This window comes from Leguminivora glycinivorella, chromosome Z (genome assembly GCF_023078275.1).
Source record: "Leguminivora glycinivorella isolate SPB_JAAS2020 chromosome Z, LegGlyc_1.1, whole genome shotgun sequence".
NCBI lineage: Eukaryota > Metazoa > Arthropoda > Insecta > Lepidoptera > Tortricidae > Leguminivora > Leguminivora glycinivorella.
Window position 1 is genome coordinate 40,008,138 of NC_062998.1, and position 25,092 is coordinate 40,033,229.

The 25,092-nt window shown below is 34.7% G+C and overlaps 1 long non-coding RNA gene across 1 annotated transcript; it reads right to left on the reverse strand.

Annotated features, from left to right (window-relative positions):
* Positions 1-19,870: 19,870 nt before the first annotated feature.
* Positions 19,871-21,631, reverse strand: LOC125240532. Its single transcript, XR_007178635.1, has 3 exons — positions 21,614-21,631; positions 20,922-21,063; positions 19,871-20,193 (listed from the first exon to the last, which is right to left on the reverse strand). It is a non-coding gene; the product is annotated as an uncharacterized LOC125240532 (long non-coding RNA).
* Between the last annotated feature and the right edge of the window lie 3,461 nt (positions 21,632-25,092).

A 25,092-nucleotide genomic window follows, 5' to 3' on the forward strand; every position in this document is an offset into this window, starting at 1 on the left:
ATGATGGTACAGATGATGACGAGTTTTTGCCAGTTAATCGAATGGATTCTGAAACTTCGAGTAGTTCTGCATCGGAATCATCATCCGAAGACAATTCGACATCTCAGGTCAGTCAGAATGGAGATCGGAATCGTGGCCGGGGTCGAGCGAGAAGCAGCCGAGGACGAAGCGGTCGAGGAGGAAGCAGCCGTGAAGCAGAGGAAGTTTGTAATACCTAAAATTCTATAAACAACTTAATTTTTTATACAGTTTTATAAGTAAAATATTCATATCATGTGATTGATGATTAATAAGACACGACTGATGATTGTGTAATATTTTGTTTGTTTATATTGAAGTTTATGGTGAAATTGTATGAAAAGGTTTCTAAACTTTATTTTAGTTATAGTATTTCAATTAAAACATGTATGTTTCTGAATATCTGCTTATTATTTTTCCTTACTATGTTGATTTGAGCTACAACTCAAGCCTCATGTACATTTTTTTGAACAAAATCAGATCAGATTCAGACCGAAAGTGCAATTTTTTGTACAAAAGATAGGTCTATTCAATTTGTGCCATCGTGGTCTTTATACAACGTACAAACATATATAAAAGGTCTCATGTCTATACCGGTTCTAATTTTGATGCTACGAGGCAAAGTATGTCCAGGACTGACAGCAAATCTTTATTATGTACAAAAAAATGTACAAGCGGCGTCTAGAACTTCAATGTTTAAAAAAAGCTGGGTCTTAGGAGGATAAACATTTTTTGACAAAATAATTTTGTCCAGTAATTAATTTGACAAAAATAAAGTTGAGCAAACTTTTCTTGTCCAACTGAAGCCTTGGGAATAAAACTGAAATTATCATTTGACAATTTTAAGTTAAATTTGGCAAAAAAATCTTCGGTAAATTAAATTAATCCCGTAGAAATGAAAATGCAAATGCCTAAATATTTTCGAAATTTGCGATGTGAAATTTTGACCAAACATGTTTTTGGGATATAATTTTGCCATTAAAAACGTTTGCGAAATAAAGTTTTGTCTAAATAAAATTTGACTAAGTAAAATTGTGCCAAATGATAATTTGACCAAACAAATTCATTGCGAAACATACCTTTGCCAAACAATACTTTGGGAAATGAAACTATTGCGATATGATTATTGGGAAATGAAATTTGACGAAACGTTTTTTGGCGAAACGGCAGGACACCATCGTATGACGTTTTACAGTACCCAATGGCCCTTTGAAGTTTCGACCTTTTGCGATCGAGTGCGGAAAAAAGCACCATATGAATATTTTCATTATACATGTAGTAAAGTGTTTTTTTACTATGACTCTCAAGTTCATTTTATGTAATAACACTAAATCTTATGAGGCAGTACCTAAAGGATTTGTCAGCATTGGCAACGTGCTTTTAAGTTTAAGGTCACAAATAAGTCCCTATACGTAATCTTATAACATGCCAAACATGAATGCTAGAGGAGGCCGTTGTAACTAACTTGACTCCAAAGTTTTAACATACAAAAGGCAGCAAGTGCACCTAGCGAATAGAAACAAATTAGAGAAGCAGCGCGACGACGCCCAACTCGCCCAAGCGCCTCGATAGATATCTACATAGAATTGTGAGAGCTCGAGGTTGGAATTTAAAAGCAGTACGAAAAACTTTCCGAGACGTTTTGGCAAACAAGTAGTGGTAGCAAAAACTAGGGCGCAGTCGCTCGGCGAAGCGACGCATTGTCGTCCGTGTCTTCGCCCGGTCACTTATGTAGGTAAAGCCTCGCAAGATTCTATTTGGCCATGAGATGTGACGCTAAACTACAAGTTTAGGTATGTGCGACTGTGCTTACTTCATGCCGATGTCAAATAATTTAACAATATTCTTTAAAGCGCAAGAACCCAGAGCCGCCTAATATTAACAAGGATGAAACTTTGGTGATAATGTATGAGTTCGTATCGACGTTTAATGTCTACTTATTAGTTATTTCGGCCCGACAGCCATTTTTTTGCTTTAAGGTTTTTTATACACACTAACTTTCCTTAAATTGTCAAGGCGGATTTTTATATAATTATGTGTGAAAAAATACCTACACTGTTAGGAATTGATAATTAACATTTCCTGATCACATCCGCCGGCCCTAACTTTTACCAGTCGCTTGAAAAGTCTCTCTAATATAATATCCAAATTTCGAAAACCATAAACAAAAAATATAAAAAGTCTAAATATCACGGAAGTATAACTAAAGCATGGAAGCCATGCTAAAATAAGAGCTCGGTAACATGTATCTTACTCACACCACACTATTAACAACTGTACATAGTCGTATTATATTGGTTCGAGTTTTTAGCGCGACTTCAATGGTCGTCTTGACGATATTTATTTATTTTGTGAGGATTTCTGATAGATCGTGGAAAAAATAGCTCAGTGTATATTTGTGATAGTTCCAAGTTTCATTTCTGACTATGGCTTGTGTGATCAAGTGTTGCAAATCACATTCAGGAAGAAAAGAAAACACGCAAGAGGTTATATCATTTCATCGGTAAGTTTCTTGAGTTTTTGATAATATTTATTGATACGACCTGGCAGAAATATAAATGTACATATTAGTAGTTTATACAATTCAAATCTTATTCAATTCTGTATAGATTTTTGCATATTTTTTGGAAGTTTTCTCAAACTCGGAAAGGTTATGGTTTTTAGCATAGTGATGTGATGTGTTTTATCGACCTTGCAATAATAACCTATCAATATTCATACCTTAAAACGCCATCAATGATTATTGTTCTTTGTTATGATTCTCTTGTTATTTAGCTATTTTACAAATTCAACTTTATATATTTCTTAGATTTCCGAAGAAGAAGACCGGAAACACGAAGTTCAAGGTGCGATGCTCGCGGTTCCTTTACTCCCAAGACTCCACCAAAAAGAAGGCCAAGAAGCTGAAATGGAGCAGGCCCCCAGATGTCTCCCCAGGTGTCTACCTTTGACAATTGTACATAATCATATTATATTGGATCAAATATCTCGGCGGTCGTCTGGCCGATTTTTAATTTAATTGTGTTTATTCCTGATAGATAGTTGATGATCCTGCTAAATTCTTATTTGTGATGTGTTCAAGTTCCTTGTGTGATTATGGCTTGTGTGATTAAGGACTGTAATTCACGTACATGGAGAAAAGAAAACTCCCAAGAACCTGTTGTGTTTCATTAGTGAATTTTGGTCAGTTATTGATACTATTATTTGTAGGATCTAAACAAAGCATAAAATACGATCTTTTCATAGTTTAAATAATAACTACTACCATGTTAAATTCTGTTCTGAAGTTTCTCCAAACTGTTTTTAGGTTATGTTTTTGTACTAGTGATGTGTCATTTTTATCGACGTCCCGACATTAACTCTATTGACATTCTTGCATTGAAAAGGACATAAAAATGATTAATGATGATCAGGTATCACAGACTGGGTAAATGGTAATGTAACATTTCTAGTGAATTAAACTTATAGTATTTTTTAGTTTTCCAGAAATTCTCAAACATTATTAAAAAGAAACTAAAAATAGGTGAAACTATTGAAATAATAAATTTTGGTACCTACACTGCCGTTTTGTTTTATTTTCTATTTGATAGAGAAAATATTATTGAGGTAAGTATAAGTAGATTTTTGAGTGGTGGACTAGAAATTAATAGAGGGATGCTACACGAATTAAATTACTTAGGTCTTTGCGTAAGGAGAAGAGAAGAATGTATTTATTTGTTTTATACTCGTATCTCCCATCTTCTATTCTTTACAAACTATTTAGGCCGATATTACACTATCATAGAAATATAGTCATAGACAACATGCCGTCCTTTTTATTCACGTTACAGAAAAAGGGAGGCATACAGACCTATGATCAGAGATATAGGTATGATAATGTAATATTAGGACTTGGTAAGAGAAGAGAAGTGACCGTTTATGTAGGTAAGTACATAAACAAACCATTTATTTGCAATCAGTAGGTACGGTTAGCCAAGAAGGCAAGAATGTATGAATATATGACTTTCATAGCCAAAAAGCCACATAATAATCCAAATGAAATGTTTATATCAATATTGTATGTTTTCGTTACTTTTATATATATAACGTTTATATTATTTTTAAGGTGAGAACGTAAGTAAGTGCATATTTTATCGATAATTGAATCGACAAAGTAACATCCCTAGCTAACACAAAACCAGGGACCACCTACCAAAAAGAGCAATAACTAGCATATATCCATCCTTTTTCAATACATTATCTAAGTCATAAGGAAGTCAAGGATGAGTATATCTAAATATATACTAACTCTATCGTCTATGACACGTACCTACATATATATACGAGTCTCGAACCAGAACAATTATGCGCATGGTTCGTGTATTCACTAGTATGCGTCTCGTGCCGGCATGTGTTCAGCTATCAAAGTGAGCATTCATTTGGAAAAGTAGTTAGGTAAGAGCGAGATTAGACAATTATAATTCAGCCTATATAGGTACATATGTCCCATCCCACTGCTGGGCACAGACGTCTCCGGAGCTTAAGTTATATTATGTATTTCCGATGCTAATGGGTTGACTCTGTCAATAATACATTTGAATTTATTTGCAGATTTCCTCAATGTTTTTCTTCACCTAGCAGATATAGCTATAGATCGTGTCATTCACGTACCTTGTTTCGTGTTGTCATGTTCAAATTAGACATATGATCCATTGGAAAAGTTCATCTCAATCATGTTGATTATACTATAATACGTAAACAGACTGCAAAAAGACTCACAAGAAACAAGTTTACAACAAGGCGTTACAAATGTATATTTACGTATGTGTGACTTCATTACGTATAGTAATTTTAATGAATTGAATTGGTTTGAATTGAATTTTGTACACTTGTAATTAAGGCTACTGGTCTACCGTTTACCATTACTAACATAAAGTTAACAGGGCAATTATACAGAGCTTCCAGCGAAATTTCCCGCCAAAGTGCCGCTATTATGCACGTGTGATCAGTCCATAAATTATATTTCCTTCGATAACCGTTGCCAGTTTTCGCATGCGTATAATGTGAAGGGGATTTTGTCATTCGTGCTTAATTCGATGGGCCGTTTTAAGATTTACCGAGTGAATGGTTACGGTAATAGCCGCGAGAAAGCGGCGTGATCAATCAATCATCTGCGACTATCGACTTAGGGTAAGGCCACATCGATGGTGGTTCACTTTGCGAATAGCGCGTTGCCTGTTCACTGATGCGACATATTGGCAGAGTTGATAGAATCTACTTACGTACAGTGATTTTTTTTTCATGGCATCTTTCATAAACTTTCAGTTCAGACAGGGATGCTTAAAAAATATGGTACGTTTCGTGGTTTTTCAGCTAGTTCATGTTTATTCATTCAAGTGGATTCTATGCTGCTATATTAGGCGCATCTACAAGATGCCAATCGTTCAGCCTGGATAATAGAAATGGAACATTTTTTATTCATAGCAAAACATACTGTTCTCATATAAAAGTGACTTAATAGTTGCCACATGCAAAACGGTTTACATAGGCGGTGACGATGACGCCCCTATTATTTTCTACTCTTTTTTGCCAGCGTGTAGTTATCTTTTATATAGTTACCTGCCTACCTTCCGTGTTAGCGGCAGAGAGAGTTTCGTTTGTTTGCTACGGAACGTCAAGGATTGGCATTTTGTCTATCCAGGCAGGTGCTGCCGCCTTGTTACTAATGCGGGAGAGATAGTGGGTTAGTAGTTGGAAAGGCCCGGTGTTGTATAAATCTTTTAAATTTAGTTGTCTTTAGTTTTATTATGAAAATGGCTTGTGTATTTCGTGAGACGGGGTGAGTTGGCACAATTTTATTTGATAGTTAAACCATATTCAAGACGTCTCTTCTCTGACATAACAACTTGCTGTAAAATTTCACAATGTTTACTAATAAAACAAATATTATTACTTAATACTTATCCGCCACCTGATTCTCAATGTTTAGGGTCACAAGTAAAAGCAATATTTTTAATTTCAACTTCATTCAATGACAGCGTAATAATTTTTTTTTTCAATTACAGAATATTCATATAAATCAAAATAAACTGATTGCGGAAACTAAGTGCGTATTAAATGTCTTCGTGTAAAGTGCATTGGCCGTTGTAATGCTATCTTTAACTAAGATAATATTTCGTCGAATCGAATAAGAAAACGGAAAAATAACACGAAAAGTCTTAGTCGCAACCCGTATGACCCTATGAAGAAACTATCGGATATAATTTACTTAATTACACTTTTGTTCCCGTGCCAGAAACTAAAGAGAAACGAAGCGTTCGTTGGGCAAAATTACTGTTAGACGCTAATGAATACTTTGTTTCGACACAGATACACTGCTGAACTAAATTGGCAAACTGCCGTGTCGGCTGAGGTTTACGACACGCACCACTTGTATGATATTTGTTTTCGATAATATAATTTATGATTTTTTGAAATTTATGTTTATTTGTGTGTGTCAAGTGTCGCGTTGAGTCGTCGATTAGGTGGTGACCTATAATATTGTAACGGGCTTTTAATTAAATTTGACATTCATTACTAATGTCCGCTGAGGAAATTATGTGCATTGTAATCTTCTCTGATTTCTGCATAACCTGCATGTCGCATCTGGCTTTTTTCAATAATCTGACTGAATCAATTATCACCGGAAACAAGTAATGCGAGCAATAAATTTTATTCTCTCGAGTTCGAAAAGATAGCCGCATTATGAACGAAGTCTCTGAATCGGAAGTCCCATAAAGCGCATTCCGTGGCCGGAAATGCAGAGGCCATGCTGCGAGATAAAAGCCTGCCTGGCTTCCCGCTTCACAGGTACCGTTTATCACTCGCCTGCATTAAGCTGCGTTTCCAACAACATTTTTAAACATTATCTCTACACTGGTTTTGGGACATGTTAGCGTAAAATCCGTATAAATTTTCAGAAATGCTTCGGGTATTTTTTTTCCTTTTTGGAAGAAACTAATTTTCACACGAAATTGCTAGCTTGTCTATTTTTATTTTACAGTTTCGAACCCGCTGCAAGGCACGTAACGGAATGAGGAGGCACACTGACATTTTATCCCGCCAGGCGGCACCTGTGCAAGTGCCCAGGCATGTCACTGTCATTCATATGTGTAAGAGAGAAAAAAAATATCTTCTCGCTCATACGTATGAAATTCTTTATCTGTGCAATGGACTAATAGGATGGCGCCATCTGTCATAACCTTTGAGTGTGCCTCCTCATTACCACGATGCACAACGTCTACGCGTCACTTACAGTGTCAACACTGATATTACTCGCTAATGTTTGAGTAACTTACTAAACATCTCGCTAGATACATAATATTGTGCTATTGCGTACGTGAAGTAAGTTACGCGGAAGAATATATAATGTCACTTTTGATTTTGTCAGTGGTTTCAGAGAAGGCTATACAATTTACAAGTGTTATCTTATTTGACTGTCAGTTGGCATTGAAATTCTAAATCACAAAAAAATAATCTTTTTAATACGATTATGTGAAGGTAACAAGCAGTAGGTAAGCACAAAAGTCTAGAGAATTCGAAAAAGGAATGCCCAGGGTTCCCAAGAGGCAGCTTTGGGTGAGTCGTAACACAAAACGAGCCACCTTAACATTGCCTTTTGCTGAATCAGCGCGCCAGCTAAACGTTGCAATTTTTAAGGTCTTACCGAAACCAAAAAGGGTTAAGATTCCGCAGAAAGTTCGGTTCCCTATACGAACGAAGTTTGTTTTCATTTTATAACGACTAGCTACTTAGATTGCCCAGAAACTTACGCCTTAAGGCAGCTGTACTGTTGGCATAAAAATAATTAGCGAACTTGAGCAACCTTTCTTTAATGTTTAGCTCCATCGACAAAATCATAGTGATGTGGTTGTTCTGAAAGAAATCATAAACCGTATTTTACCCGGTTTTAGTAAGCCTAACTTGCAAATTAATCAGCCTGGCACAATGTGTACGTAATGGGGACCATGAATTGTAACTAAGTATTGTTCTGCAGTACCCAAAGCTCGTTACGGGATTGTCATGTGACAATAACCATCTGATTAAATCCTCGTAATACAAATAACGTTGACAAATATTCAAATGACGTTTACGTTTGACTGTAAGTCTTGTGATACTCAAAACAACTAGAATCCGATTCTAATTTTACGGCTTTTTACAATTATTGACTGGTTTCGATACTACGCGTGCAATGAAAATTGCTAAGATTTTTCAGGCCGTGTAATTATAACCAAGGATATATCGTCACTACTTTAAAAAAAACTTGTATCTTCGTCTGTCAATGAAAAGAAAATTGTAGTAAATTGTAGTAAAAATGTATGGAATGCATATAGACTTACTGCGTTTTAAGTTTGAGGAACAGCGTGAGATACGATATTTTTTAAAAGTAGTGACGATATGATACCGGACAGAAAAAGTCCATACAAAAAACCGGGCCCCTGAAATGTATGGGCCTTTTAGGCTTAAAACTTAACTAGATGGCGCTGTTTCGCAGCCTGGAAGTGGCCAAAATCATATTTTATCCAAATAGTTTTGCGTGTTTTTTTGCAACACACATACTTGTTTATTTTGATATTATGATATCACGTCAATACACATTTTGAAAAAAAATAAATTTTTAGACATGATGGTGTAGTTATGATAGTATTTAATAGGCGGCGTTAAAAAATTAAGGTACGATTCTTAGTAGGTAAGCAGATTGTAAATCCTATATTTAATAAGTCACGCTTGGTATAACCGATTCTAAGCGATAATAAAGCTTGTTTCTCGCTTTTAGTTATTATAAATTATTTTATTTTATTTATTCTATTGGTAATGGGAAACAGAAAGCGAAAATAAAACAAAACTTCGACCAAAACAGCATTCACTACTGAATTGAAATAAATATGGTTGCTGTAATACAAGACTTGTTTACCCAATTCAACTAACTATAAGTATTAATAGGATTAAACAAAGCTGCAGTATTTTAAATTTAAAAATGTACGCGGTTTAGTACAACTTGCGTTGTCGCGCGCGAGTGGATAAATCAAGCGCGACTTCTAGTATGGTCTCGCGTGCGAGAGTGCCGGTTGTGCCAGACCGCCTGATGCCTTAATTTAACTTTATATAGGTAGGTATATCAATGATAGTACTATATAATATTTATTTTCTACTTGTCGACTGTAATCTGTCAATTAGGACACCACAGACTAAACTATAAGTGCTAACTTTTCAGTGTTGGACACTCTATGGCAGTTCCGACTCAATTACGAGTATAATAAGCTCATTATAGTTGACTTTAGTTAACTGTAATAATTTCAAAAATAGAACTTCATACAATTTCTATACTAATTTGCGATACCTAGCAAATTTTCCTGCATCTGAAACACATTTTTTTTATCTGTCGCGTTATCGGCCAATCAGAGACGGTTATTACAAACAATTGGTTGCTAGGTAATTCGATGTTGATACAACGGTGAACGACGCTATTGACATTAATTTTAATTTGAATGATGATATTTCCGTCCATTGATGATAAAGATATGACTCGTAGAAAAAGTATTGTATACAATAGTGATATAATTAAGCTTTTCACTCTCGTACCGTACTATTAGACCACTCAGCAAGCTTCGTGGCCTAAACATGGTACTTGACTGAAAAGCTGTGTATTATATCACGATTGTATAAAATACTATTTAACACTTTAAGTTCTCGCGTTTTGTACACAGTTTTTAAAGACAGAAATGGATCGAACGCTATAAAATAACGTTAGGATTGCACTAGCTGTGGTTGCAGAAGACTGACTTCCCAGCGAAATGTCAATGGATATGTAAACAACACCAAACTACCCGATATTCGTTTTTTATTATTATTAATATTTATTTGCTCTTAATTGGTAATTTCTATGTATCTTTTTTATGTTGAGTGTATTTTTAATCGGCTTCTTCTTCTTTAGATTTTATACAACACTAATTATTAATATCTGTAAAGTTCATACTCTGCGTAGAATTAATAATTATTTCTGTGTACGTATTGACGTGGAAAAGTTTCCCCTGTGGCCTATTTGCTGAATAAATAATTTGTATTTCAATTATATGAGTAGCAGTGTAGCGTGTAGCTGTAGGTCCTATAATAATAAACTTATCATCATAGCTGTATATTCTGTATTTTGTTTAGGTAAAAAATATGGGTGCGTACAACTTATCAAAAATATGTCCCATAGCACTTTATGTCGGCGGAATAAGGTCTCGGTACATATTTTTGAGCGGATAAAATCGATACGTATTTTTGCACTTGACTGTACACGGTTTTATTTCAGATCACAGTTGCACTCCTCAGGCCCCGTAGCCGAATGGCATTTCTGCGACGCGAAACGAAACCGAAACGCCGCAGAAAGGTAGTCTGGCTCTGTCGCGCCAATACGCAAGAGCGATAGAGATAGATAGCTACGAAAGAGATACATATTATCGTGAGCGTTTGTGCATTCGGCTACGCACACTGATCCTTTCAATGTTTTTTTGGTTCATTGATATCATTAAGTAGAAGGAACTGAATAGGTTTTGTATACCTAATATCGTTTAATTGTTTGTATCTGCTTCGAATCCAAGTAGTATTTGTATAATAACATTATTGTAATTGAATTGTATGTACAGTCGCCATCAGATATATAAGAGCGCCCGAGGTACTCAAAAATATCTGAACACGCCTCTATTGCCTAGCCGTTAGAGGCGTGTTCAGATATTTTTGAGTACCTCGGGCGCTCTTATATATCTGATGGCGACTGTATGCATTGCCCGTATATCTGTAGAAGATGTGGGCATGAGTGCACAAGTACAGAACAATAATGCCCGGAACTCAAAATGGCGACAGCTGGCACCCGTGGCGAACTTTATTGTGGTTCGGTCGGGAAGCAGTGATCGTGGTAATCATAACCTAACATTTGTCTGGATATCTGTTTTGTTGACCATATGGCTGAAAATCCCTGCGTATGGATGTTTTCATATCTGATTAAGTAGAATTTTATATAAGAAAATCCTTAGGACATATGTACTAATTACATTTGTAAATACTTTATCAACGTGTACTGGCGATAAATAAACAGGTAAGTAATATTTAGTATGTTAAGTTCAAACAATATAATACTAGTATTTTATACAATCGTGATATAATAGAGAGCTTTTCAGTCGGAACCACCCTTTTTAGGCCACGAAACTTGCTTTTAAATTGAAAAGAGCAAGGATACAGTATTTCCTGTGAAGCCTTATTATACACAGATAATGGAATAGACGGCGAATAGAATAGTACATTTCGTTATGAGTGCGAGAAGTATGTCATTACTATTGAATTGAAGAATGACATTCTCGCACGTGTGACGAACGACGTTTTTTAATGCAGTTGCGAAAAAACACTACTACTTACAACGAAATAAAACAATCCGAACTATCAATTTTCCCATGGACATTGACGGATTATTTGACAATTCAAAGGCGTATTTTTGAAGCTTTTAAACTTGCGTGCATATTTTCGAGTTTGCTATTCATCTAATATATAGCCTGTCAACCAAATTTTGGCAGTAGCAATGTACATCAAACTAAAGTATGGTATCCCTATGAAACGAACAAAAACCAGCAATGTACGTCGAACAGGCACAGATTTTTTTTCAAGGGGCTCGTTGGGCCTGCAGCATTGGAATTGAAATGGTAGTCGGATCAAAATGAAACATTCGTTTTTGATATTTTTTATAGATTTCGTTATGAAGTTAAATTGATGAAATGAATTACAACACGGAAGCTGATTATGCGGCCAATAAATATTGGATTCTAGTGGAAAAGTGTACAAATATAAAAACGTGAAAAATCCTGAACCACATCTTGTAGGAGTTTTATTTTTGTCGAGAGAAATGTGATACATTACATTATTTGCGTATTACTTTATATCCAATAATTTTGTGCGTACGTACTTTAAGGATGAAAACGAGATATAATTTCCTTATTTTAATTTTATGTAAGGTAACCAGGATGTACATATTGTTATTGAATAAAATACTATGACTATGACTATATATTTATTATGTGACTTGACCATTCTTAATAAATTAAACAAATGATATATTTTAAATTGGTGTTTATTTCTTTTTTACACGCTGTTGATGTTGTATTAAGAATAGGTAACTGTACAAATTTGCAGATTAACATCAGAGGCTAGGTACTCTTCGTTCTTTGCTTCTTCTTGGACGAGGTTCTTGCTTCTCACGAAAGCTTTTCTGAAACGGACGAGGTTCTGTATTGGTATACAAACCTGTAACAATAAGGTTAGGTACGTAAGAAAGTAGCGATAATCCGTCTAAATATAAAGTAATTTATAATGATCATCTTTAATATAATTGCTAGATGTTTAAGTAGGTACGTACCTTTAAAATCTTTTCAAGATCCTTTGGCGGGAAAATGTTATACGCATCAATATCATGTTCCTGAACAAACGTATTATTAGGGTCCTGCTATGTAAAACATTGATGTATATTGTTTATAAATAGATTTCTTGACATCCATTTCTCTCTTATACCTTTAACACAAAGGAATTTCACTTCACTTTGCATGTACAATTATAAAATTATAACCTCTTCACATCACTGAAATATTATTATGCCTGCCACGGCATCGTTTTTAGCTAAACTTTGCCAAAAACAAGACGCACAAAAGTATTAGTAAATTTTTCAATAGCCACATTAAGATTTTATACAGTTTTCTTACTTACAAACTTTCAATCAAAATATAAATGTAAACAATGGCGGTTTTCATCAAGCCTCCCTAATAGGAAAAGCATATGAAACGCGTATACTCATCCTTTACTTCCTTACGAATTAGATAATGTATTAGAAAGGGACGGATATATGCTAGTTATTTCTTTTTGGTAGGGTGGAGGTTTCCACAGATAAGATACAAATGACTCGCGAATTTCCACTGATTTTCAAAACTAGTGTTGCTAGCCCGCGATTTTTCAAATTTGCCGCCTTTTCTTAGTGACAAGATTTGGTTGACAGTCTATAATTTATTTCATTGGGTGCCATAAAAACATAAACATTTACGATTTGGGACGATTGTTTAATGTACAACTACATTTTAATTTAATCGATCCATTTATGCCCCGACGTATTGCAAATAACGTAAAATAATTATGACAAATCGCGTAACATATTGAGGTTTTTGAACGTGCATTAAGTTAAAACATGGTAGACGCCTCTACTTTGACAGTAGAAGACGCGTTTCGTTCCAATCATGTTCTGTTTACACGACTCATTATGACCGATTTTTCAAAGTATAAACCATTTCATAAATTATGTTTAGTATGACTAAAAGTAAACAATTACATATGAAATATTAACGTTTTAAATATTAATCACTTAATAGTATGTTTATAGTTTTATTCTGTCTTAGTAAACTAGACTAATATGAAAACAGCTCGGTAAGTAGTCGTAAAATGGAACGTATATACTTTTTACGCACTAGTTCGTAAAATACAACTTCTCGCACGCTAAACAGCCAAAAAACGGGCACTTTTTGAGCAACTGTATTAAAAAAGTATTTTTAGCTTATCGCATCTAATAGATAATATGTAGGTTCATTTATTCCTTGTGTATCAGTATAATCTTAATATACTTATCTCAAGTAATGTTATTATGGGATGTTACATTATTTCGTGCACAGTTACACGTCCGTAGCAAAACAAAGACTTATCATTGTTTTTGTCCCGTTCCCATGTTGGCAGGCCAAAGTTCAAATTAATAAACTTCCCACCGCAAAAACTTTCACTATTAGGACAGAACGTATCGTCTACACGTACGTTTCTCCTAAGGCTGGTGCCAACAATCGGCAAGAGTTCTACTTGCTAGTTATTTTGTGTCATGTTGTTCCAGAATCAACTTAGGGACCTGCGGAATCAAGTATTGAGAGCACGAAAGGAAATAAAATAGTGTTAGTGCAATTTTACGTCTGCACCTAGATAGAATATCTATCGTAGATTTATTAGATAATCTATTGGTAAATTTACTAGTCTCGGCAAGTAACTACTTAAGCGGATTCTTTTCTTTTACTGAATTCAAATAGACATGCCTTTTAAATTCCAACGGTAAAGTTTACGAGCAGCGAATACAGAATATTACTTAAAGGAGCTGAATAAAGTCCGAAGATGATACATATGGTAAAGGTATTTTCAATTTGACTCGGCAAAGGATTGGCTTAGATCTTCGTTCATTGAAAGGCGCTTCCTAATATTTAGTAGAGATACCTATTTTACAATAAACCTACCTATTTGCAATAGTTAAACCTACCTAGTGCAATATTGGCGATTTGTTGTTTTGGTTATAATATGTATAATGAATAGTATACCTACATAATTATATGATTGTTGCATTGTATAACATCTACCGCGGAATGGAATAGGATCGAGACAAACCTTATTGGTTTAACGATACTGTGTAATTAATTAGAGATTTTTGTTTGTAATTACCTAAAATAAATAAATAAATAAATTTAAAGGTTAAAAGTTTTAATGATTAGAGGCCATTTGTAGCATGCGACGCAACAGCTGCCAGTAAAGATTATTGTCATTTAATAGCATTGGATGAAAAGGTGAAAATTGGATAAGAATCCCCGGATCATTGCCTAACAAAACTTAGTTTAGCTCTCGCGGTCTGACGAAGCAATGGATTCGGAACGTCGGGATGTAAGTAGGTATTATAAATTCATTATACGCGAAATTAATCAGTTTCATAGTTTTATTTCATGAGTAACTACATCACACTAAACTAAGACACATTAAAAATAATGTGGTTTTTTTCACGTATAAAAGCATAGAAATATGTTTTAATATAAATATTAATAAATGATTTTTGTATAATTATTTATATCAGTTTTAGTCTATCTACATGAACAGTTAATCTCGGGTAAGTATTTCTCCTAACAAGTGATTCTCACAAACGGCTTGGGTAAGAGACAAATAATAGGATCTCCTTAGAACGAAACCCTAATAAAAAAGATAATGGACAGCCTGTATACGGAATACGTAGCAGCGGCAAAGAGACACGGTATTAACTCGCTTCAGACACGTGACATGTTAGGTATTTAGTAGTTAAATTTTGTGAAGGTATGCGTGATCTAAACTAGGTACACTATAAGTATGTTTAAAGAACATGGATATTGACATTGACATTTCCAGCGCCGCTGAAATTCTGTCACTTCGCGGCTGTAGATGATTATCATTATTTTTTCTCGTGCTCGTTACGGCTTCTTTTATTTCCTGCTCACTGTCCCTGTTGTTAATTAAACTTTAACTGTTCGTGCTTCTAAAAGTACTTTGAACCATGTTGTTTATCTTGTAAACCAGAGGAAAAAACAACTTATTACGCCTTTATAAGTGGATTAACTACGAGAAGTAACTGGGTCTTAATTTTGTCTGTCTACCGAAACACGGACGTGCGGAGTGTTGGAGTCGGCATTTCGCATGTAACACCTCTGGAGATGCAGTCTTCCATATAGTACGGTGACTGCTTACCACCAGTCGGGACGTATAATAACATAAAAAAAAGTGTTAAATTAAACATCTATTATAGGATGTCCCAAACATCCCAAGACTAATGAGGGAAAGTACCTCAAATATCGTAGACAGGATATAGGTACATATATGTATATCTTAAACATTTTACCTTGTCGCTTTCTTTTAAAACACTACTTTAAAACAATTATTACTATTTGTCCATTCTTTCGATTGGCATAGAAATAGGGGTGATTTTTACACATCTAAGGCCGTCGATTCCCAGACGAAGCAAGTAATTTTTGGAATTTCTCTGAATTTAAAATGTAGCAAGGTCCATTTTTAAATTTGAAATAATAGTGATATCATAGAGTCATAAATAGGTACCTACAGTAAACGGCCATAAAGAATGCTCATCGGTCTTTGAAAAAAGACAATTAACGCCACAGTATAGGCAAGAAAGAGACAACGCTTTACGAAGACGAAAAACCGATGTGCATTATTTATGGCCGGTTACTGTACAGTCAGCAGCAGAAGTAGCGTAGCGGGCAAGGTGTTCAAAATGAACTTGACACGATCTTATTTTTAAGACAATAAGAGCGTGTTAGGATCATTGTGAACACCTTGCCCGCTACCCAAATTCTGCTGCTGACTGTACTCGTACATGTCATAATATTCTACTGATTGATATGATATTGTAACTGAACAACTTCATCTAGCTATAAATAGGAAACATTACAAGTAACAAATGGTTTAAATTGAGGATTAAATGTAACTTTGTATCTATTTATTCATATAAAAGTATGTCAGAATTCGAATGAATTAAATAATTACACAAAAATAATCAGCGTGTTATCGTCTATTGAAATTAGCGCCATCTTTCAGCAAATACTAAACATTAAGAACTACTGAGAGACGTACATGGGTGGCGAATAGCGAGCGAAGTTATTGAGCGGGCGAGCGATTGTAAAACAACTCCGTTAGATGGCGCTTGTTCAACAAAACACCTTATACAACGTGTATCTGCTAATACTCAAAACCTCACACTACACTTAGTAAAATAATTGCTAATTACCATCATAAACTATAAAACTATTTATTTATGTGCGTTACTGCGGCGACATAGGGATTACCAATAGACAGCTAAGATATCATTGTAAAGCACTTTGAGGTTTTGTCACGGTGGATTTCGCAATTGTAGTAGGCGGGTTTGAGCCAATATTAAGAGTGATAAAGGTTGTGATTAGATGCGAGTTTAGTTTGTAGTGACTTATGATAAACATTAAAATTAAAATGACAAACAACATCAAGCTCGTAGCGGGAAGGAGTGTTCGTCCAAGTAGCTGGCCAGTATTAATACCCTTAAATATTGAAAAAGGTAAGCAGCCTCTAGCGATGCGATATGTACATTGTTGTGTTGCAAGTACAGTGGAATAGGCTTGTAAAAAGATAATTAATCATGTTGATTTGAATAGAAATATTACTCCCATCAAGATATGGCTCAATCGATTCTGCTCTCGATTCTGAATAGGCGGTTTTCATATTTTTGGTGTTGAGTGGTACACGGTGTATTTCAAGTATTTCAACTATTGCGCAATTTAGTTAGGTATAAACAATGATATATCTGTCTCTCTCTAAGTCAGGTGTGGAAACACCTGTGATAGGAAGCATCTTTTGCTGAGAAAACGTGGACTTTAATTCGTAGAGCGTATGGGTGTAAACAAAGCACTTATGATCTTTCTCTTTGGAGCCGATACATCAAACAAAAGCGCCTGCAGGTGCGTCTTCAAGGCGAGTCCATTACCAGGAAGAAATGTCCAAATAAAATGTCTGGACAAAATTTCCTAGAAGAAATGTCTAGAAAAAATGTCCAGATCCGTGCCTTTAAATAGCTCCGGGAGCGTTATTTGATTCATTATTTTTCGAGCATCAGGGACCGACAGTCGACTCTGGCCTAAAGTGTAAATTGTTTTAAATAGCGGGGAACCTCTGCCCAAATTTCTAAGTGTTTGATTTTATTGTGAATAAAATCTATGTTTTATTCTCGTAAAGTCAGCATTTGGGATAAGTGCTTAGAGTTGTTTAGCTCTGGTACTAATGGGTAGTGATTTCTGCTAAGTTTAAGTTATGTTTTACTAGAAGTATTGGAAGTTAGTGAGTGTTTACTTTATTCATGCCGTCTATCGTTTGGTTTTGTGGGGAACATATGTTCTTTTCAGAGCTTGATTTTGGATGGTAGATTCCGATTCAGTGGTGCAGGTTTATTGTCTTGTGCTATTGAGTTGGAGTTTATATGAGTGAAGTGAGCCGCTAACGATTCGGTTCTTCTTGTCAGTTTCAATGTTATTGTGATAATCAAATTTAATGGTTAAAGTAAATAATACCTAATCAATTCAAATTAAGTGAAGAATATTTAATTATAAAGCCAGATCGCTGCCCAGACAGACAGTTTGTTTAGCCTTGCATCGATTAACCTAGCGGCTGTTAAACTATTGATGCAAGGAGGTCCGTAGTTTTACCAATACAGAGGGTTAAATTGGCATTTTTCTCTTTACCAACATAGAAAAATGAAAATATCTCTCCCTCCCTGGTTCTTCAATGCCCAGCTGTTAGCCGAGAGCAAGGACATTATATGTGTCATTTGGAGTAATCCATGCTTGTTCAAAGCGGCAGTATTTGAAAGCCTTGTATATTTATTGTCATAAGTATATATCATATACACAATAGGGAACTATCCTACCCGATTGCCTCCCTGTCCACGGACGCCTGTATCGGGGGGGGATAAATACACAGACTTATAGGGTTTGCTTTCTTCAGTCTAGTCTGCTGAACTCTAGCGTAGTCAGTTTAGGTATACACCGCGTATGTCCTAAAACTCTGGGTCCATGGTGAGTACGAACAGAGTTTTTATCGTTTTAAAGAAGGGAACTTTCTATCTAGTAGGGTAGAATCACACACATCGATAGGTAGGGAAATAAATAAAGTTCTGTATAAAAACCTAACTAATCTAATAACTAAAAATAAATTATGTAAAAGTAAATTAAATTCAAGATCTAAAATCATTGTGAACAAAATTACTGGGTGTTAGAAGGTATTTTATAAATAATATCGTGTGTTTATTCTTGGTATAATGAAACTTCAATGTCATATTTATTATCGAAATGTGAAAAAGCTTTGAGTAATTACTGTTTAAATTCATCTAAGTGTAATTTGTAATTGTGGTAGCAATTTCTGATTCTTCATGTGACAGCGATCATTGAGTGTTAGCTGGGGTTTGTTTAGGGACCAGTGGCATGCGGGCGCCGTCCACTGATGGGAAGCCGAAAACTCCGAGGAGTGATTAAGCTTACTTTTCTTGGGTTTTCAATTGGAAGCTTCTTACTCGATGTATCGTTGAAACAGTGAAAGGGTCGAGAAGTTATGGTCTATTAGCAGTATTGGGGAAAAGGGGGTTTAGCTAGGGAAAATGAAACAAAATAAAAAGGGGGTTAATTCATAGATAGATAGCCCTTCTGGTTTGGCATAGGATTCTCAACAGAGCAGTTTGGTTGAGATGAGGAGTTTCAAACCACAACGCAAGCTTCGAGCCCAATTGAAACTACTAATAGGGCGTAGTGGATGATTACTAAAATATTTTTTATATTATTTACCATTTATAGACCAAAATTATGAATAAAATGTCTGGCGCCTGTAGGTTTTTTCCTGTTCAAGTTCGTATATTACTTTGCTCGCACATTTTTCACAGGCGTTATTTAGCGTTAACATAATATCAGTCTATTGCCTATTCGTCCAAGTTAATGTAATTTTCACAAAATTATGCTGAGTTTTAATTAGTGGGTTAAGTTATAATTAATCATATGAGTCCAATAGTCGTATCTACTTCGCATTAAAGAGTTTGGGTTGCTATGGTCCATATCGAGGGGTCCTTCTACTACCATTAGACGATCACAAGGCCAAATCTACGGGGTATTTTTAAAGGATGGTTAGTTGTAAGAATGTTTAGTCAAGTAAGTAAGTAAATAAGCGAGTGGGTGCGGAAGTTAGGTACAATTTTGGATAGGCCGTAACCAGGATGTGAGGTATTACCATAGGGTTTTCTTTTAATTATATAATGAGATATATTTCATATTCATTATAATACTAAACAGTAGCATTTTAGTTATAATTGTGAGTGTGTTTGGTGGGGCGTCTCGCGTTGTCGTTTGGTGGGACGCTTTGCCGAGGACACTCACATTTTGTTGTTCGTGAAGCGGAGTGCGAGTAACTTTAACTATTGGACTCTAATTCTTTATTAAATACTTGTCAGATAGTCAATCACAAAATATTGACATGCCTTGAAGTGCAAACTCTGACAAATATCATCTAATGCATGCAGTTGAGGGTTGATTAAAAAGCAAACAGTTGTATATCTTTAATTAAAAATAAACATATATATGAAATCCACATTATTATTTTATAACTTAAATTTTAGTTATATATTCAATATTCTAGTCTTAATAATGTAAGGTAGTACTTTAGTCATATTGCTATTCGAAGTACATCTGTTATCCATCTTTTGCTGGCATAGTCATCTTCATCAGTCATCAAAAGTTAGTCGGTCATTGTAAAACTCAGGAACCGTTCTTTATTCTTCTAACTGCTTCTAGTCATCTGAAAATAGAGATAAATTTGCATTAGTTGGTTGGAGGAACCTTTTACATTTCAATTCGAGTGGTTTTATCTAAGTAGGCATAGATATAAGTAGGTATAGGCACAGAATATTTACAATAGTACAACTATAGGTTAGCAATATCTGTAGGATGCCATATACCTAAAAATCAGTCATGTACATACATGAGTTCCTTATTTTAAATAGTAGGGGGTGAGGCATTTCAAAACATTAGTACAATTTGCCAAAGTAGGAAATGGTTACAAGTAGATCAGCGGTAAACAAGATATGTCTAGTGGTCTAAAGATATGGGGGTGAAAGTTTACCCTATTGACAGCTGTAATGTCCTAGTCGCATTATATTTCATATTTAAATACTTAATGTCATATTTATCATAGTTAGGAAACAATTGAATGGGGGTGAACATCTCCATAATCATTCAACAGATTATTTTGGAAATTTACTACAGGAGCGTCAATATTCCATAATTTCAACTTGTCCTGTTCCAGTTATTAAGTAGTATTCACAATAATACTTCATTTCTACCTTTGCCCAAGCAAGAAAGATAGGATGTGTACATACACACATGTACAGTAAGTCATACTGCGACTTAGGGCTTTTTCATACAATTTTTATGACATTTCTCTAACAGTAGGCTATACATGTACATATCTACGGCTAGAATAAGCTAAAGTAAGAGTAGTTTTAGTCTAAGGAAGTATTTAAGTACCTAATATTAAGCTTAGCAACACATTTGTAATTTTCCTTGTATCGGGGTAGACAACGGTAGACAGTTGTCATGATGATCATATGGGCCGGTAATATGGCAGCATTCTTCACATTCTAGAAGTGGAAGGGGTTCATCTTGTAGTCTGTAAAGCAAAACAGAGTAGGATATTAGATTATAGAAAGAATAGGCTAGATAGTTATAGATTTTTAAGAATTTCAATTTTTTAGTATGCAGTTTCCGAGGAACTATTGATGATCAGTCAATGTGACATATTGACATGGGTTTTGGGTATCTACTCAAAGGAATATCTTAGCACCAATTTCAACTATACATTTATAGGAATATGCACAGGAAATATTAGATTTCATGGAGTACAAGTAAGTTGTATGTACAAACTTCTCACCGAGTCTGTCTGAGTAACTTTGACTTCTAAAATATACCTGGGTGTTTAATTAGGTCATAAATAAGTTATCTAGATTTATTTTAACTAGTTTAAAGTAGAATAGTGTTAGCAGACAGGATTAGAATACTATATTTAATGTTGAAAATATTACTCTTAGGAAGAAATCCGTCTGTCTTGAACGGCAAACATGAGTAAAACTTATATAAATATACTCAGTTAAAATAAGGATTTGTGATATATTAAGGTCAGGTCTAGGCACAAGTTTAGCAGTATAAAAGTAGGTACTTACTTTGAAAGTTAATCATCACTCATCGCCATCAGGAATATCTTTATCACATTGTAATGGTTGACAATTTCATTCCATCAAGTACCAAGGGAACATTTCAATGGGTAGTAAACTTGCTGAAAATCAAACAAACTTGTAAATATCATTCATTGAAACAGAACAAAGTAGGTTCACTTAGTATCCATTATTTTAGAAGCATAAAGAGTAACTTTAAGTAACAGGTTTTATAGATAATCGGTCTTAGGGGAAGGTAGTGCAAATAATAGTCTGTTACTATAAGTTCCAAGTAGGTCTGGGATCTTACCTTCCTTGCAAAGTTGCTTTTCGAGTAGGCAACTTAATTCACTTTGTCAGTGGAGGCATACCTCTTTAAGACATCTTTTGTATGGCTGTATGTTCATTAGATTGTGAATTTGAGCACTAGATTTTCTATTATCGTGATGAGAAACACAGTAAGACACAGTAAGGTTCCATTGCATTCATATCCTCCAACGCGGTCGTTCATATTGTTTATAAATAGAGTTATGTCAATTTCATAACCTCAATTTCGAAATTCACAATTTGCATTACAGTTCATAGTTTCAGTTTGATAAAACAGAATCACTTTGTCGTCAGCATCATTTGAGAGCAACGTGTGTGCAATGATTTCTTTGCATTTTCTTATTTCGTCTACTCTTGCATTTTCTTGCAAAAATGACAATATGGCGTATACGATGTATGAATGGACGGATGATCGGCGTAGACGCTGCTTTTGTTTGTCATTTGTTTAAGCAGATTTAAAAATGACGCGGTTATTTAAGTAATTCTAATTGAAGATCACGCGATTAATGACGAGTTTAAAGAAGAACAAAAGCAATGTCGTGCCAAGAAAATATTATTAAGACACATTTAAGTCAACGGAAGTTAGTACCGATCTGATATTGCCATAAGTCAAATTGTGTCCCATTAATCTGGCGAAAAATTAAATATTTATTCATTGTAGAAATTAGAAATCATATTTTGTCATAATTTCATTAAAGACGACATACCATAACGAAAAGTACCTAATTTCGAGAAGTATTTGCTTATTTTACCTTTTTCGATTGAAAACATTAACTTCCGCAATCGAAACTACTTTTTAACTACGGATGTCTGACATAGATGGCGCGCTACAATGATTCTCCGACTTTTTTGATCGTAAAATATAGATGTCGTTAGTAGTCACGAAAAATGTCGATAAGTTCGTGTAGTTTGACGTTTTCAAAACAAACAAAAGCCGGCTAATTTGAGGTTAGTTGGTTAAATTACGGTTTTATGAAAAGAAAGTAATGTAATTTAGTTCAAATTCAGTGAATATGTGTTTATTTTATCCGTACAAGTGGTTGGTAGCGTTATTTCACCGTCGCGAGGGACAAAAGTGAGTGACGACGTATTGTTTAAAACCAAAAATTGTGTTTATGATTGTTCAAAAGAAAAATGCAGATATGTGTGGGGAGGAAGTGTTTAAAATAATTATTATTTAGCATCAGTGAAGTGCAATGGTCAATAGTGGTGTTCAGTGTTTAAAAATTCTGCAAGAAAAGTGCACTAAGCAAGTAAGTACATACAAACAAATATTACCTAGTATTTAGTCGAAACAGTGATTGATTTGGTATGGTTTTTAGAAACTGATTGTATATGACATTTTATTACATATTATTCCTTCTTATTACATACAATTTTATGGAAATAGTGCGCTGAAATCACTTCAAATTTCAACAATATTGATTATTTTAGGTTTCGAATGTATTTTGTATCTTAGAAAAGTTTAAATCGTGATATGAGTATTCATTACATATTATTTCATGTTCGTGAATTAAGTAAAACAAAATGTTTTGAGTGAACATCAGTAATGTAAAAATTCATAATTGGGAGTTTAATACCTTCGTCCGTTAGTTCTATTTGATTGCTAAATTCGACCCTTTTCATAACTCGTTCGTAGCTCAGTTAGTACAGGGATGGACTAATGTATGGGACAGTTCATGCAAGGGTTGGTGTTCGAATCTTACTTTTGCTTCACTTTTTGTAATTTTATTTTGAAATCCTATTCTATAATATTTTGTTTTTATAGTTACGACTTTGATTTGTTTATTGTTTTGAAAAAAAAAATAGATAGTGATTTTTTTTGTAAATTATGTTAAAAAACTGAAGGAAGGTGGTTTTCACAACAAGTTTTAGGGAGTAGTTAATGCTACTAATGTGGTATTTCATTAGTTACAATTCAAGTGAGAGATATTTTTGGAAAACTGGAAGTAGGTATTGCTCAAAAACTTGCCATTGATTGGATAAATAAGGACTAGTCAACTTTGGAGATGAAGAAAATATTGATTGGTTTCAAGTTACTTGCTGTGTTCAAGAGTAAATGACTGGATCTTCTGCGGTTATCTTAGTTGTGGTCAAGCTTGCAGCGTGTCTTCAAGAAGAGACTTCATGTTTTCCTGAGTTATGACACCGATTGAGAAGAGAATAGATAGGAAAATTTTGAAATACCTACTTGCATTGAACCAGGAGCATTGGAAATTCTTTCTAGGAGCCCTATGCCTCTAATAAGGACTAACAGGATCTAATCATCATCATCATTATCATAACTATCTACTCAAGAACTCATCATTGAACAATAAGGACTTGCCAAGTAAGAAGAAAAAATAGGGAAGAAGATAATTTGACTGGTCTCCTAGCTGCTTGCTGTACCTATTCAAGATAAATGACTGGATTTCCTGTTGTAACATTAAAGTCTACAGCGTACCTTCGGAAAGGACTATACAACTTCTTGGACTATGGATATCATCTGAAGAAATTTATAAGTAGGTACTTATGTACTTATGTTAGGTAGTTGTATTGTTCTCCTATGCTAATAAATAATAGAATAATATTGATCCTAACGGGTGGGCAACGCGCATACGACCTCGGGCGGACCGTTTGCCTATTTGCCACCAACGGGATATGAATATATATATGTAATTAATCTGTTGTTTTTTATAACCTATCTCTGCCATTTTTAGTTTCTTTTTCATTCGGTCCATTGTTTGCTGGGAGTGATACTGGGACTGGGCTGGTTTCGTGTGCTCAGCCTACCCCCTTTTGTGGAGTGCGGGTGTGATTGCATGTATGTATGTTGACCCAATTTATCCTCTTCACAATATATTTATAGCAAATATTTCACGTATCTTAAATTTCGAATCATACCGCTTATCTTTACTTAAAAGTTTCATGTCATGTTTATAGTTTCATGTTGTATTTCGAATCTTTTCCACATTATTGGAAAAAAAAAATATAATTAAGTATGTATGCATGTTAATTCAGTCTTTTGGTGTATTAAATATTATTTGACCAAGTATTGACTTGTGATATTTGTTGACGAATAAGAGACAATTTAGTTAGGCATATTGCTTATCTTTGGCAATATGTTAAACACGTAAAATCAAGATCATAATGATGATGATATTAAACATCAACTTAATTAA